The sequence below is a fragment of the Lathyrus oleraceus genome, chromosome 4 (genome assembly GCF_024323335.1).
Source record: "Lathyrus oleraceus cultivar Zhongwan6 chromosome 4, CAAS_Psat_ZW6_1.0, whole genome shotgun sequence".
NCBI classification, from domain to species: Eukaryota; Viridiplantae; Streptophyta; class Magnoliopsida; order Fabales; family Fabaceae; genus Lathyrus; species Lathyrus oleraceus.
Genome location: NC_066582.1, coordinates 404,680,858 through 404,697,928, shown reverse-complemented (window position 1 = coordinate 404,697,928; position 17,071 = coordinate 404,680,858).

Sequence of the window (17,071 nt, the reverse complement as noted above, 5' to 3'; positions counted from 1 at the left end):
ATCCTATCTTGCACAGGAAGCAAGTCAAACAATCCTACAAGCACAGATAGCACACGCTATACACAAACAAGTGGCTCAAACAAGGGTTAGGTTTTAGTCAAGGGGTCATATCAACCTCAACAAACAAACCTCTGGAATGGGGTGAGTGTTGCTCTTAACCTTGCCATTGAGGGGCTAAGGTGAAGCAGATGAAAGGATGAAGTGAGGATGAGACCTCACAGCTCTTATCCCTGGCCTGGGAGAGCTCAAGACAAGAATGTGTGGGTTCAGAAAGTGGGAACCCTTCTACACATTTAAAACTGACTCAACTGTACAATTGCACAAGATCTTGGGTTTTTATCTGCAATGCATCAACACAGTGGTGTGAGCAAAACAGAAGACACACTGAATAGTGGGGGATAGATTGCATATCCCTACCTTCCACCAATTGCCTCTTCACCTAGGAGGTCTTTGACTCTATGCAAGGACAAAAGTAAACAATCACAAACATCGCCTCTTAAGGAGGACTTCAGACAGTTGCCTGGCCAAGTAACAGGCCAGGTCTTCCAGACTACATGAAGTAAAAGAGACATACCTCAATGCAAATTGCTTATACAAGCAAAGCAAAGCAAAAAGTTCACAAGGAACTAAGCAACTAAAGCACCTGAAACAGTCAAGCAGATGTTAGTATACAACTTCAAACAAAGTGAAAGGAAACAGAGGCCAACAGTCAATTAGAGGCACATGGATGTGCAAGGCACAAGGCTTAAGGCATGTGAGCCAAGCCACCTACAATACAAACAAGTTAGACAATGATTCTTAAGCAAGCTCAATCAAAAGAATTGGTCTCAATGGCCATTTAATGGTCAACCTGAAAACACAAGCTCAAAGGTGAGTAACAGGACCACTAGGGCAAGCCTAGGGTCAAAAGTGAATGAGAAAGTCAAAACAGCAAGGGGTAAGTATCCAAAATCATGTTCAAACAATTAGGAAACAAAACCAATTGGGTTCACACTCATATCAATCACTATCATCATTTCATGAACCATTTAGGTCAAAACATGGCAAACAGAAGCTCATAGAAGTCAACAGAAAGACTTAACTCAAAAGTCAACTCAAACATTTCCAAAAATCACCAAATAAATCATGGTCAAACCTAACACATAGCATGGTAAGCATGTCAAATTTCATCTCATTTGGACAAGTGGAAGGCAGTTAATAAAAATCAGAAAGTCAAAGCCAATTTGAACATGCTCAAAGAAGTCAACCAAACATGCATCAACTTAGAAAAATCATAAGTCAAGAATGGTGTATGATAAATGAATAGGACCAAAACCATGGCAAAGATGAGGATGTCTAGTTATCTCATGTAAAATTTCATGTCCATATAATAAAGTATGAGAATTTCACAAATGAAATGGGAACATGTGTCACACAAGGGCAACATTTGACTAGGCAGGGAAGAAAAATCTCAAACAAATGGAAAATGACACAAATAATTCCAAGAAAATTCACATGTAAACTAGACATATAAGAGTAGGTTCATGCAAAAAATCAGATCAATTGGAGGTCAAGAAGCATGGTAATGAAAATCATGAAGTTGGTCATCAATGGTGTGACACAAATTGTCACACCCTAATTCAAAAAATCATATCTCACAAACCACAAATGATAAATTCACAAACTTTACACCAAAATCACCATGAATGTGTCTAGTTTAAGCACAAAAAATTTGGGAGCCATTGGATACATTCTCATCATTTCACAATTGATTTGGCAAAGTGTACAAAATTTGGTCACATGCCACAAACCCTAGCAACATTTAAAATTCGACCATGCAAAAATTCTGGAAAATATATGACAAAAAACTAGAGATCAAGATGGACATGATGCAAAAATTCCCAATGAATTTGGAATTAAAATGAGGAACTTATGATTTTTGGAAGATTGAGTAATTAAATGAAATGAATATTGAAGGCGAAGCCCTAATGCACGAAATCCGCAGGAAAATCCGCGGATGGCTATGCAGGTCGCGGATGAATCCGCAGGTAAAACGCAGCAACATGAAGGTCGTGGATAAATCCGCAGGTAAAACGCAGCAACATGAAGGTCGCGGATAAATCCGCAGGTAAAACGCAGCAGCCCAAAAACAGCAAGGTTTTCTTCATCACCTTCAACTTAATTTTTCCAGAAACCCCAAAAGGTCCCAAAAACAACATTTAAACATATTTTCATGAAGATCTAACAGCCCCTAACACGAATCAACATGCCATTTGTCTAAAAACAACAACAACATCAAGAATCGAACAAAATTAATCATGAACAACAAACTTTAAAACTCTCGTTCTCTCTCATTTCTCGATGGTTTTTCACGATTCAAAGAGCAGAATAAACAGCAAGGCAAGCTCTTCATAAAGCATAGCATCATTTAGAGAAAAGAGTGATTCGAATCCTTACTTATTTTTGAAGAAATCCACGAAACAGTTGTTGTTTGTGTGTTATAAGCTAAAACAGATGCTCCAAAGGTCTTCAAAAGATGAATGATGAAGAAGGTTTTGCTTGAGATGGCTTGGTTTGGATGCAATCTCACTTTGCCATTAATGGAGCTTGGAAAGGACAGTCCACCAAGAGCTCTTACAGTTGAAGAATGGAGTTTAAAAAAGGTTCAACATGTTGCTTGGATGTTGTTTCAAACAAGGCACGGCTTAGCTCTTTGGAAGTTTTTGAAGATTTTTGGAAAAATGCCAAAGATGAGGTTTCTTAGAAATGAGTGAGTTTTTCTTTTGTGTTTGCTGTCCAATGTGGTTTATGTGCCTGCTATTAGGATTGGTTTTACAGAAAAAATGGTGCACAAAAACTGCTATGTGTGAGTACAAAGCATGGCCATGGAAGTATGGATGAAAGTGTCCTTTTTGCCCATTTTCAAGCAAATTAGTATGGCCTCTTTTGCTGGTTTTTTGGCTGCACAATGAAGCTTCAAATGACAGCAAATGTGCTTCCAATTTTCTGTTTTCAAAGTACAAAGCAAGGCATGGTGGATAGCATGGGGTAGCATGGTTGAATTTGTACTTTTCTTCCAATTCAAGCAACTAAACATGGATACATGATGGGTGCAAGTACTGCATAATTTGAGCTTGCAAACATGTTTTAAATGATATTTCTGAGCTGTCCCAATTGGCCAAATGTTGAAAAAATGTTCATATCAAAAAGTCAACTCTTGGTCAAACTTGCATTTAAATGAGAAAAGTCAAAATATGCCATTTTGATTGGTGAAGTTTTGGCTCATGAAATTTATATTTTTGGAAAGAGGGGATCAAATGTGACTTGTAGGAAAAAACCCCACCAAAATTGGCCAAACGGTTTGGGAGATATGGCCCTTTGAAGTTCAAGATTTTCTGAAATCGATTCGATCATAACTTGCCAACCACACATGGGAATTAAAAGTTCTAGGACTTTTTGGAAATGGGAGAACAAGATCTTCAACTTTCATGTTGGGCAAAAATTCATTTGAGGCTTGTATCATGATGTAAGTTTGAGGATCAAAACTTTCCATTTCTGGTAAGTTTCAGTTACAGGCCCAGTTTCCATTTTGGGAAATTTCTGATCTGGCTTCAAATTCTTCCATGATGGTGTTTGGCATGATATATGATGACTATTTGGACATGAATGAACTCTCACAAACCAATTCCAATCATCCAATCACTGATTAAATGGACAGTTGACCAACAGTTGACTTTTAGGGTTTCTGTCTGATTGTGCATTGACTGATGACTTCCAAACCCTAATTCCTTGAGAACTTGACTTCAAATGATGTCCCAAGTTGTATGAACTCTTGATTATTGATCATGGTGCCCAAATTCCACAAGAATGGCCACCATCCACTGCCCTGACTGACTGTTGACTTTCTAGGGTTTTTGACTGTCTGTGTATGAACTGATGACCTCTGAGCCTTCAACCCTTGACATGAACACTTCAAATGAACCTCCAAGTCATGTGAACTTGTTGGAAAAACCCTAAGGCCTTGGCTCAATGAAAAACACACTTGCTTGCTTGATTGACTGATCAGGAGATTAGTTTGACCTAATTCCTTGATTGGCTTGCACTTGAGGCAAAAGAGGCAATGCAATGCTATGCAATGGACCATGATATGCTATGACCTAATATGAAAATGTATGCATAATGACAGGTGCAAATTTGAGGTGCTACACTTGGTCAGCAAGATGAATCGGGAAAGAAAGAGTATGCAATATACTACTTGAGTAAGAAGTTCACCGACTGTGAATCTCGGTACTCAATGCTTGAGAAGACATATTGTGCTTTGGCTTGGACTGCTAAGCATTTACGCCAGTATATGTTGAATCATACAACTTGGTTGATATCCAAAATGGATCCAATCAAATATATCTTTGAGAAGCCTGCTTTAACTGGGAGAATTGCCCATTGGCAGATCCTGTTATCTGAGTATGATATTGAGTATCGAGCTCAAAAAGCTATTAAAGGTAGTATCTTGGCTGACCATTTGGCGCATCAACCAATTGAAGATTATCAGTCTGTGCAATACGACTTCCCTGATGAGGAGATTCTGTATTTGAAAATGAAAGATTGTGATGAGCCTACGCTCGATGAAGGGACAGAGCCTGGTTTCCGATGGGGTATGGTGTTTGATGGCGCTGTCAATCAGTATGGAAATGGTATTGGGGCAGTAATTATTACTCCTCAAGGCACACATTTTTATTTTACAGCAAGGCTAACTTTCAAATGCACGAATAATATGGCGGAGTATGAGGCATGTATTATGGGTTTGGAAGAATGTGTTGATCTTAGGATTAAACATCTCGATGTTTATGGCGATTCGGCCCTTGTTGTTAATCATATTAAGGGTGAATGGGAGACGAATCATCCTGGCCTCATCCCATATAGAGATTATGCGAGGAGGATTTCAACTTTCTTTACTAAAGTTGACTTCCATCATATTCCTCGAGATGAGAATCGGATACCGGATGCTCTTGTTACGCTTGCTTCAATGATTGCTATCAATTATTGGAATGAAGTCCCGAAGATTACCGTGATGCGTTTGGATAGAGCATCTCACGTGTTTGTAGTTGAGGAGGTGAAAGATGATAAGCCATGGTATTATGATATCAAGTGCTTTCTCCAAAGTCATACTTACCCGCCTGGGGCATCTGTTAAAGATAAGAAGACTTTGAGGAAATTATCTGGCAGTTTCTACCTTAATGGTGATGTGCTTTACAAAAGGAATTTTAACATGGTTCTGGTCAGATGCGTGGATAGACACGAAGCATACCTGTTGATGACTGAAGTCCATGAGGGTTCATTTGGTACTCATTCCAATGGACATGCCATGGCGAAAAAGATGTTAAGAGCATGCTACTATTGGTTGACAATGGAGTCTGACTGCTGCAAGTTTGTGAAGAAATGCCACAAGTGTCAGATTTATGTGGATAAGATTCATATTCCCCCGACGCTTCTGAATGTTATTTCCTCACCATGGCCTTTCTCCATGTGGGGAATTGACATGATTGGCATGGTTGAGCCTAAGGCGTCGAACGGTCACCGTTTTATTCTCGTAGCCATTGATTACTTCACCAAGTGGGTTGAAGCGGCATCGTATGCAAATCTGACTAGGCAGGTGGTTGTGAGGCTTATCAAGAACCAACTCATATGCCGATATGGTATGCCAGACAAGATCATTACTGATAATGGATCTAACTTGAACAATAAGATGATGAAAGAGCTGTGTAGTGAGTTCAAGATTACACATCATAATTCTTCTCCCTATAGACCCAATATGAATGGGGTTGTTGAAGCTGCTAACAAGAACATCAAGAAGATTATTCAGAAGATGGTTGTTACATATAAAGATTGGCATGAGATGCTGCCATTTCCTTTGCATGGATATCGCACATTCGTCCGTACTTCAACAGGGGGAACCCCTTTCTCTCTTGTATATGGCATGGAGGTTGTGCTCCCCGTAGAGGTCGAGATCCCATCAATGAAAGTCTTAATGGAAGCCAAGTTGACTGAGACTGAATGGGTTTAGAGTCGTTATGACCAACTGAATTTGATTGAAGAGAAGAGATTAACTGCCATGTGCCATGGTCAGTTATATTAACAAAGGATGAAGAAAGCCTTTGATAAGAAGTTCAAGCCTCGTGTGTTCCGAGAAGGTGACCTCGTGCTCAAGAAAGTCTTGTCTTTCGCGCTCGATTCCAGGGGCAAGTAGACTCCAAACTATGAAGGTCCATACGTTGTTAAGAGAGCCTTTTCAGGCGGTGCTTTATTGCTCACAACTATGGATGGGGAGGATTTCACTCGTCTTGTGAATTCAGATGCAGTCAAGAAATACTTCACTTAAAAATAAAATAAAAATAGAATAGCTCGCTAAGTTGAAAACCCGAAAGGGCGGCTTAGGCAAAAATGAGCGTCTCGGTGGATTGAAAACCCGAAAGGGCGATCCAGGCAAAAGTTAGAGACATAAAAAATGAATATATATATCCCGCTAGATTGAGTGCCTTGCTTGGTGCAATCTAGGCAAAAATTAGGGATTTGGCAAGTAACTGCATCCTGACAAAACTTTGTTCTACAACTGTCATCTGTCAAAGATTCTCGGTCAGTCATCATCAACTGAAGTTTCAAATACAGTGGATTCAGAGTTGGTGGAGAAACGGTCATTATGTTCAATGTAGCCCTTTTCCATTTATATTACCAATTTCAAATTTGTAAAGATCCATGGAGTCTCGTCATTTGCGGACTACCATTCTCTTAAATAAATTTGAGCCTTTATCCAATTCTTTGCACTCTTAACTGTTTCTGTTTAACAAATGTTTGCATGTTTTAATTAATGAATATAAGTGTTTTAAACAAATAAAGTTTTCATGAATAAACTGTTTTAAACAAAGTGAACATTCACAATGACTGAAAGGATAAGTGGAATGTCCTCAGTGCTTTCCCAAGGATAGTATGATCACCAAAGGGTAAGAAATTTGTTCATATTCTGGCGTTCTAGCTCCTTATATCCTCATCATCAACTTCCCAGAGAGTCTGGTATGAGAAGTTCTCCCTGATGGCAGTGGATTGATTTGTCTTGGATTGCTTACCCTTAGCAGGATTTTTGGATGTTCATCCAATACATTCCCTGGTAGTTTATTTGTGTATACATACTTGTTTCTCCCGCGGAGTTTTAACAATCCACGATTGGTATATGGTTGATCTGTGAATGATCCCTTCTTTTCCAATTTTTGCCTCGATGTTTTAAAGATGTGTATCCCTCTATATCAGGCACTAGAATTTGTGTTTTATCATTTGTATGGTTGTCATCCCTTGTGTGGATTGACCTAAAATCCCTTATAGATTGATAAAAGTTGATATGCTTTAAGTTGAGAATATTCCTTGTCTCACTATCCTGACTGTCTACTCGCGAGGAAGGTTATCTTTCCCCAGCCTGAGTAAGAATCTCCAATGGAGTAAGCATGTGATAATTGTTTCCTCGGCAGGAAGTTGCCTAGTGCAGTTGATGAAGGGCTTATTTCCCATTTCATTTGTTTTGAAAAGAGGTGTCCTCGGCATGTCGTTTGTTGATGAAGGATTCATTTCCAATTTCTACAGCAAGGGTAGTTTCCTCAAGAGCATTTACAGCTTGTCCCTAGTGGGGTTGCCAGATCAGAGTTTGATGTTTGTATCTCCTCAGAGTCTGAAGATTTCTTCTAGCATTAAGAGCTGGTGGTGAAGATGTTTATTTCCTTCCCCAGTGGAGCAAAATGTTATTATTCCCCTTTCCAGAGTTTCCTCTCTGACAGATAGAAGGGAGTGTTTTGATTGATGTACATCTGATTGGTGGTTGTTCCCCACGGAGTTCCACATCATTCCTTGATAAGCTTCCCCGGTAGAGCTTCTTCCCCGACGGATCTTATTGTTATTTAACCACCTGTCCCCAAGAGAGTTGATGGAAACTCCCCGACAGATTTTTTGCATCTTCCTTATGTCAGGATTGTTTGCTCTTGGAAGACTTCTCCTGTGTAGGGTGTTATCTCCTGCAGTTGGAAGCTTTAACTTTGCCTATCCCCAGCTATGGTTAAAGTTTTCCCTTGTCTACTCTTATTCCATAGAGAATCCCCATCAGATTGGAGTTCTCTGTGTGATCATCTTCTTTCGCTGCTCCTGAATACATCTTCTTTGTATCCTCAGTAAGTGTAGCTTTGGGATAGGGTTTGATATCCCCGATGATTTATTTTCATCCTTCTCGGGTTATTCCCAAGCTGAGTTCTCCAGTAGGCTTCACCCTTCTTGTCGAGATGTTTGTCGAGTGTCTGTCAGTGATTCTTGGATTTGTTTGTGTTAGATATGTCTGTTTGTCAGCATTAATTATACATAAATCATGCATATACATGCATAATCATAGCATTCAAATATTCATGATGCATTATTTTCCATATATCTTTGCTTGTTATCTCCTGCTATTAGTGAAATGTTCTTCCCCAAGCAGATGTTTGTATCTGATCTCTCCATATAGAGTCAGCCCCATAGGCAGAAAGTGTCTATCTTTTCTTCTTTCTTCCCTACTGAGTTATATCCTCATGGACGATTATTGTTTCAGCTTCCTCCCTAGTTGTGTATCGGGATGGGATTACTCCCCTGAGTTATATCCTTATCGGGTTAAGTCTTGTTTGATTGTGTCTTCTAGTTTGTTCCTAGATTGATTCCTTTCTTGTTATCCCCTACAGTTCCCTATGGTTCAGTTGTTCAATTGCTTAGTAACCGGTAATTGTTCATCCTTCCCCCAGCGGATTCTGTGGCCTTCTACCCAGTAACCGATAGTTGTAAGTCCTATTTCTGTGGTTTTCTACCCAGTAACCGGTAGATGTAATCCCCTCTTTGTTGGTTATCTTTACTCAATAATCAGTATTGATATTCCTTCATTTTTTAGTATACCATCCTGTAATCGGTGATATATCTCTTGGATAATTGATTTTGTCAAGCAATTTGTACCTAGTGAGTCATCTTTCATTTACCCTTGTTTGGTAATGGTTGTTGCTCCTTCTGATTGGTCATCATTTTATACCCAGTAATCGGTATCCCGATGTCCTTTCTTTTCGGTCAATTTATCCTTATTAACCCAGTAACCGGTTGCGGATAATCTTCCATGCAAGTATGTTATCTACGTTTTTACCCATATAACGGTAGTAGATAATATATCTCATGCGCTCTTCAGTCGAAGTCTTTTTCTTCCTCAGTCGAGTAAGATTCGTATTTCCTTGGGGAATCGAATGTCCATCCTGTAAGTCGAGTTTGCTTTTTCAGCCCTCCTTTCGGATGATGAGTGTCTTGGATATGTTCCCAATTCACGTCTGGTTGGTCACATATTATATACCCAGTAACCGGTATCCCCGGTGTTCCTTCCTTCTGTTCCCTATTATGACTTTTTGTCCCCTGTGGAGTCAGTTTTCCTGAGTTGAGATGTGCCTTTTGGGTCCTCCTCATATGTTTCGGATGATTGATATCTTTCACCCTTATACCGGTCATAGATATTCTTTCTCCCTGAGCGTGTTGTTCTCTCACCCAGTAACCGGTGTTTTAATAACATGTCTCTCTTTAAGTTTATTACCCAATAACCGATAATATCTCGTTATTTCTTCCTCAGTTGAGTCCGTTGTGGACATCCCCGTCTGAGTCCGGATTTTTTATCCGATGTATCCTTTGTGGATAGTTTTGTTGCATTGGCATATTCCCCAATACATGCATCTTTGCGTCAGCTCGAGTCTTTCCATCGATTTATTTTCATGGAATCCCTTCGTGTCTCCCAGCAAGTTTTCAAGTCGTGACCTGCTCATGCATTTTTACCTTATTTCCCCCAGAGTCTCTGTCTCCCTAGTGAGTGTGTTACTCCTATGGATCTTAAGTTCCTTCCAATTTCTTTTCCTTCGTGGCAATTATTCACCATGAAGATTTTATTTTGCATGCATACATTTGCATCATGAGGTCTCTTAGGGACCAAAATTCGTCTCTTTGCTATTATTTAAGCTCATTCTATCTCGTCAAGACGAAGATTTTAACCTTCATATTTCCGGCTAGAATGACCTTAAATAGGGGCATCTGTAAGGCCCTAATTTTGACCCTAAGATCCCTCATGGCATCATGTTATTGCACAGATGCATTGCCTTAAGGATCATAGCATGTTTGGGCTCCTTAACCCTAGGGTTGGGACTTATCTGAGTGATTTGAGATCACCAAGCATGCTTGTATTGTATGTTATTGCTTTTCTTATTTGATTACTAACCAAAAGCACAAAAATATGTCACTAACTCTTTTTGTTTTGAAGCTCAAGTGGTCATGTGCTCCACAATGCTCCTAGGAGGCTCCTAAGCCCAATGCAATGGCTAGATGAAGATGAGAAAAAACATGACAATGGTCCACGAAGTTCCTAATCATCATATATGTCTCCCAAGTATCTCAATTTTCTAATTTGATCAAGATAACCCAAAGGGCTTGAAGATTGTTTCCCAAGGGAACCCTAATTTCACTGTGCTTTGATTGTGCCTTGCCCATGAAGCAATCTCAACCTCTGATCAAGTTTAATCAAGGTAAGTTCTTTAATTTATCATTTTATGCATATATGAGCCTAATTGAGGCCCCTCAATCATTTATTCATCAAGATTGGAAGTTTGACTTTGAAAAGTTGACCAGTCAAGTCATCTGACTAAGCTGAGGATTAATGAGATATAACGTTTGATGTGTTTGTCAAATGAAGATGACCCCAAAATAAAAAATGTTCCTAAGAACCATATGAACAACGTTCATGTTCATAAAAAATCCATTTGGATCTTTTAAGGTCATCATTAGTTTCAAAGCATTATAGGTCATTTTGACTGAAACCCTAATTTTGGGTGAACTTGCCAAGAGTATAACTTTCTCAATTTTTATGATTTTGAGGTGATACCAAAGGCATTGGAAATATTAAGATGTATTCTTAAAATTTTATGTTGTACAAAACTTCATAATCCTAAAGGAAATACATGTGATATTGCAAAACATTATAGGTCATCTTGGACCTAATTCATTGAATTTGAAAAAGTACTCAACTTCAAATGCCCATAACTTTGTCATAGAAAATACAAATGATGCAAACTTTGAGTCTAGATTGACCATCTTGAAAATATCTACAACTTTGATGTTGGAGATTGTTTCATTTGAAGCTTTTATCATGAGGAAAGAGGGGTTTGATTAAGCTTACTTTTGGTTAACTTTTTCAAAGTGATTTGAATATGTTTTACACTTGAACTTTCCAAGCCAGTTTTGATCAATTTGCACATGCCAAATGATTTTTTGCCCAACATGACTTTTTTTCCTTATTTCCATAGCTTTCCAACCATTAGTCATAATAGTCCTTGGGGTCTATCATTTTTAGGTTTCAAATTTCTTTTCATTTATGTGCATTCTTGATATTTTATGTTGAAACTTGAAATGCAAGTCCTTTCCATCCAATGTACATGACCACGTGCTTTCTATGTGAACTCAGCAAGCTCCTTCAGCCATCCATGGGCCTTTCACACGTCCACAAAGGCCCATGCACTCAAATTTTCAAATCCCATACACATGAGCAAAGTGTCAACTCAGTTGCATTCACCTATAAATAAGGGCCTCATGAGCTTCATTTCATAACCTTTTGGAGATCCCATATGCTGCAAAACTGAAACCACACCCTCACCAAAGGAATCATTCACCATTTTTTCAGATTTTTTGAGCTTGAAATTCAGTAACATTAGCTGAGTTTCAAAGCTAGATTCCTTAGCCAATCATCTTCCATATATTCAGAGATAAAAAAGGCGCAAAGAGCTTGAAGAATCCGTGGCCAGAAACTCATCATTTTGAAGGTATTAACTCAAAATGTTTGGATCTGAAACTCCTAATTCAATGTAGCTTTCTTGTGTTTTGGTGGTTCTCTGAAGTCCTCATAATTGAGGCAAGCTTTTGGTGCATTCAATTTGCCATTTCATGAACAATCCGTGTGGACACCATGATTTTCTCCTTCATCTTTCTCTCTATATAGGAAGATTGAAAGAAATCCAATGGTACAGTGATGATCTACATCACATGAGCTTCATTTCCATGTCCTTGTTTTTCATTTTTGTTGAAATTTATTTTTCTGCAAATTTGGCCGGAGTTTGTTGGTTGATCGGAGAAGACGGTGGTTTCCACCACCACCACCACCACGTGTTCTGATCCCTAGCCCTTGGATCTCTCTTTCATGATCTAATCTCATGTGTCCGTTTTAATTACGTGTTTTAATTTAATATGTTGCGCTGTTGACTTGAGCCTACCGTGCATCATCAGATCCAAGCCGTGCATTGTGCCACGTCAATTAATGAATTTGGATCTAATGGCTCAGCATTTTTCACTTATTTCATTTTTCTTTTTATTTTCCTTTAATTCATTCTATTTTCAAAACTTCATTAAAAATTCATATGAAGTCAGAAAAATATGAGACCAACTTTGAAATTTTTCTAAAAAAATCTAGTTTCATATTATGATTTTTAATTATTTTTGTGACTTCATTTGATATTTTTCATAAATTACTTGGTTTTTAATGATTTTAATTCATTTTAAAATGCTTTCTGACTTTTAAAAAATACAAAAATATTTTCATAGCATCTATGGATCATGATAAGTCAATGAAAAATAGTCTCAACAGTTTCTTGTTTGTTTTGAGATTATTTGAGATTTTAATTCATATTATGCTATTTTTGGTTGTTTTTAATTGATTTTAATTACTTTTTGACTTTAAGAATTTGTGAGAAAATTAGTCAAAGTTTGTTTGACTATGTTGAACCTATGAGAATTTAATTGGATTCATTGAAGTTGTTTTGAATTGAATTTGAGGTTCAACTTTATTTGTTTATTTTTTATTTGTATTTTCTTTTAATGCAAAAAATACCAAAAAAAATATTACTGACTCCTTGACTTGTTATGTTGATGCTTCTTCTGTTTGGTATTGATCAAGGTTGAATTGATTCAACTTTGATCAAATTCATTGGATCTTGTGGTTTGAAAATCCTTAAGGATCATCACCTAGAAAGATGAATGAATTTGATCAAGGATGAGTTATCCCTTGATCAACTGGGATTGGTTGTTGACTTCTTACCCCCTCCCTTTCATCTTCATCCCTTTCTTTCCCTCAATGGCCAATGAGTTAAAGTCTTGAAGTTGGTCTTGACAAATAGAAGTTTAATCTTCTTTGATCCAAACCAAACTTAACTTGATCCATGATCAAGTGAGTTATTTTGTGTCAAAGATAGGTTACTTCTTGGTCAAGCAAATAACCAAAAGTCAATACAAGGCCCTTCCCCTTTTGTTTGGAATGGCAAGTTTATGGAGCTTGGCTTACTAGTCATGACCTCTAACTTGTGTTCTTTGCCTATATTCTTATTGATCGGTCTCAGATAGGTGTGACTACTATATTAGTCCATTTATGATTGCTTAACATAGCGCTACATTGTCTTATGACAAGCTAACATAACTCTACTAACTACTAAGTTTAATTTGAGCTTCTAAATTCTTGTCATTTACTTTTAATGTCATTTATTTCTTGCTCATTATTCATCTTGATTTTCATCTTTGCTCACTTGAGCATATACTTTATGTTTACGTCATTTTTCTTTTGCTCATTTGAGCCCATTATTGTACATAAATATATTGCTATTTTGTGTTGTTTTGTGTTTGTTTTGATGTGAACCAAAATGAAAAGGGAGAAAGGACTTAGAATTAGGATTTACCCATGCTTAAAGGAGTTCAAGAGCAACTAGGCTTCATGCCTTTAGAATGCAAAATTTGTTGAAGAGCAACTAGGCCTCATGCCTTTAGAATGCTAAAATTCAAAGTTGATCTCAAAGGACTTCTCCTCAAGCTTATTCTTTGTCCATTCCCTTTATTATGTTGTGAGCTTTTTGATGTGTGCTTTTTTGTGATAGGAACCTCATCTTAAGATTGTGAAAAGAGGACCATTGTCATGAGTAGCCAAGTTAAGAGCCAACCCAAATGGAGATCCTAGGAGCTTGGATTCAAATTATTGATTGCTTGATTTTGTGTGCTAAATCCAAAGGAAAGGAGCATCTTGAGTCATCTCTATATGACTCCAAGAAAAGGAACTCCAAGGGTCATCTCTCCCCTTTTATATTTGTATGCTTTAGGAATAGCCTTTCTCTCTTCCCCCCACTCTAACCAAGCCAAAATCATTTTCAAAACTTTGACTTTATTTCAAATTAGAAACCTAGGCCTTAGGCCTTTGACTTTTCAAAACCATTTTCATAAATACTCATTGTAAATAAACTTTAATCCAACTTTGACCTCATTTTGTAAATAAATTTAACTTGTAAATATAACCCATTTCAAGTTGTTTTGTGGTTCCAATGGCCACTTGTTAAACTTTTTTTTCAAAAAATATTAGTCATAGGTTTGAGTTATCATAGTGGTTGATGTAAATCTCACCTCATCCTTAGTGTTGGATTATAAGCCTTCCATGCTTATTATAGGGTTAACCCCTCACTAGCATGTTGAAGCCTTCCTCATATGGTGGATTGTTGGTTTAGGTTGAGTTTTCTCCCTTTGATAACAAAAGACCTTAAGGCTTTTGATCAAAATCAATTCACCAATCTTTGAAATTTTTACCACGAACTACAAGGTTTTGATCCTCCTTTGTGATGGTACGTAGGCAATGAGTTCATCCATTCAAACAACAAAATTTGTAAATATAATCTATTATCTTCTCATCCCTCCAATCTTTTGCACAAATCTTTTCATAAATACCAACCTACAACACATATTTGCAAAAAGGGTTCCCTTAGAGTACTAAGGATGTTTTGGGTGCGTAAAACCTTCCCATTTCATAACCAACCCCCTTACCTAGATCTCTGACATTTTTATTAGTTTTTGATTTGAAAAACTTCTTACTTGGATTTTGATCGCTTTTTAGCCTTTCCTTTGGACAAATAAAAGTGCGGTGACGACTCGAATTGTATGTTGACTTTTGGTTTAGTCAATAAACCTAAAGGTAACGAAAACCCCGCTACACTCACGGTTTCTTATTTCTAAATCCACTTCTAGCAACTCATCCTCTTCCACCTATTTATTCTCAGAATTCTCAGCAGACTTATTACTTCTGGTTGCAACAACACTCACCTTATTATGTTCTCTTGGATTTATCACAGTTCCACTAGGTAGTGTACCTGGTGCTTGGGAACCGTTTAGTTGTTATGCTATTTACCCCATTTGTACTTCAAGATTTTTTTATAGAAGTTGTGGTGTTTCTCTAATTATTTTTGGTCTCTTCTTGGAATTGAATATTATGAGTTACCATTTTTTCAATGGCTATTTCCCAAACTGCTTTCTTGGGAGCTTGTTGTTGTTGTGATTGTTGAAATTGATTATGGTATTAACTTTGACCCTGTTGTTGAACATTTCCTTTTTGATCTTTCCAGGAGAAGTTAGAATGATTCTTCCACCATGGATTATATGTGTTAGAGTAAGGGTTGTTCTGCCTCAAAAAAATTATCTCCTCTATTTGTTTTGCAGTTGCAACACAGTATCCAGTCACCTGATAGTCTTTCTGGTGGTGGTGGATTTTCACCCATTATTTCGTCCCCTTTTTCTGGCTCTGAATCTGAATAAATGGAGGCTTGCTCTTTGTCTGATTCCAGTCTTGCTAATCTAGCTTGTCCGAGTCCGCGTTAAAAGGAAACTCAACTGAGGCCTTACCTCGCATAAAAATATCTGAAAAAAATGAAATGAGAGAAATTAAATTTTAGTTACAGAGCAATAAAATTTTAACTAAACTAAATTGAACTCTATATTTTGGCAGTCCCCGACAACGACGCTAAAAAATTGGTCGGAAAATAGAAAGTGTATTATTTTGCCTTTGTAGTAATATTGAGGAAAGTTCCTCGAATGTCGATCTCAAGGACTTCTTATAAATATTGAGTTCTAATTGTTGTTCAAGCAAACAAAAACTAATGTTTGGATTTTTTGATGCAAATATATAAAAATAATTGTGAATAAAATAAATAGTGCAGAGAACGGTTTTGACAGATATGAGTAATATGCTAGGGAGTGTGTGTGATTTCTTCCTGTAACAACTCTGAGTCACTATTGCAACAACAAATATCAATTAATTAATACCAATTCTTAAGGGTGTTTTCTCCTAATATCTTAGTGAGAAAACATTTAATCATTCATACCTAATCTATATCTCCATAGAAATTAACCGATAAAACAAAGCATTAATATATCAAGAGCAATTTGGTTTCTACAGGGTATCCCTAGTCCTAGGTAATATCTACTGTAGAATAATCTCATGAAAGAATTACCAATGGCGGTTCAACCTAATTGATAACCATATAACAATCTCAATTTTTCCAAAATAGAAAGCATTAAGAACATCAAGGTAATAAATTAATTATGAAAAATAATATTGTTATTGCAAATATAAACTCAAAGTCATTACAGATTCAAATCAGGGACACCCCATATAATTGAGGGGTTTAACTACTCATAGTACTCAAGGAAATCAAAAGACAAAATATAGACACTGCAAGTATTTAGATGAAATCTGATCCTCAATTGCTTCCGCTCATGAAAATCTCATCTCCCCCAAAACCTTGTTTTCTCCAATTCTGAATTGTGTGATTTTTGCTTCCCAAAAAGTGTGTCTCGTCTTGTCTGAAAAACTCCCTTAAATAGAAAAGTCCTCCTTTTTCCTTTTCTCCTCAAACAACTCCACAATAGTCAATAGCATCAGGTTTTCAATTGAACAAGGAGCCCTTCACTTAAAATTAACAAAAGAAAAGAAATATTTGTTTTTTTGCACGCATATCTGCTACGACCCATATTCGGTGCTACGTGTGGCCGTAGCAGGCCTCTGTCTCTGATAATATTATCCAAATCTCTCTGCTACGGCTCGTAGCAGGTGCTACGGGTGGCCGTAGCAGGCCACTGTCATCTGTGTAATTTGCGCTCTATCTCAAACCTTCCACTACGACCTGTAACAGGTGTTATGGGTGGCCGTAGTATGCCCCCGTTTGGTTGG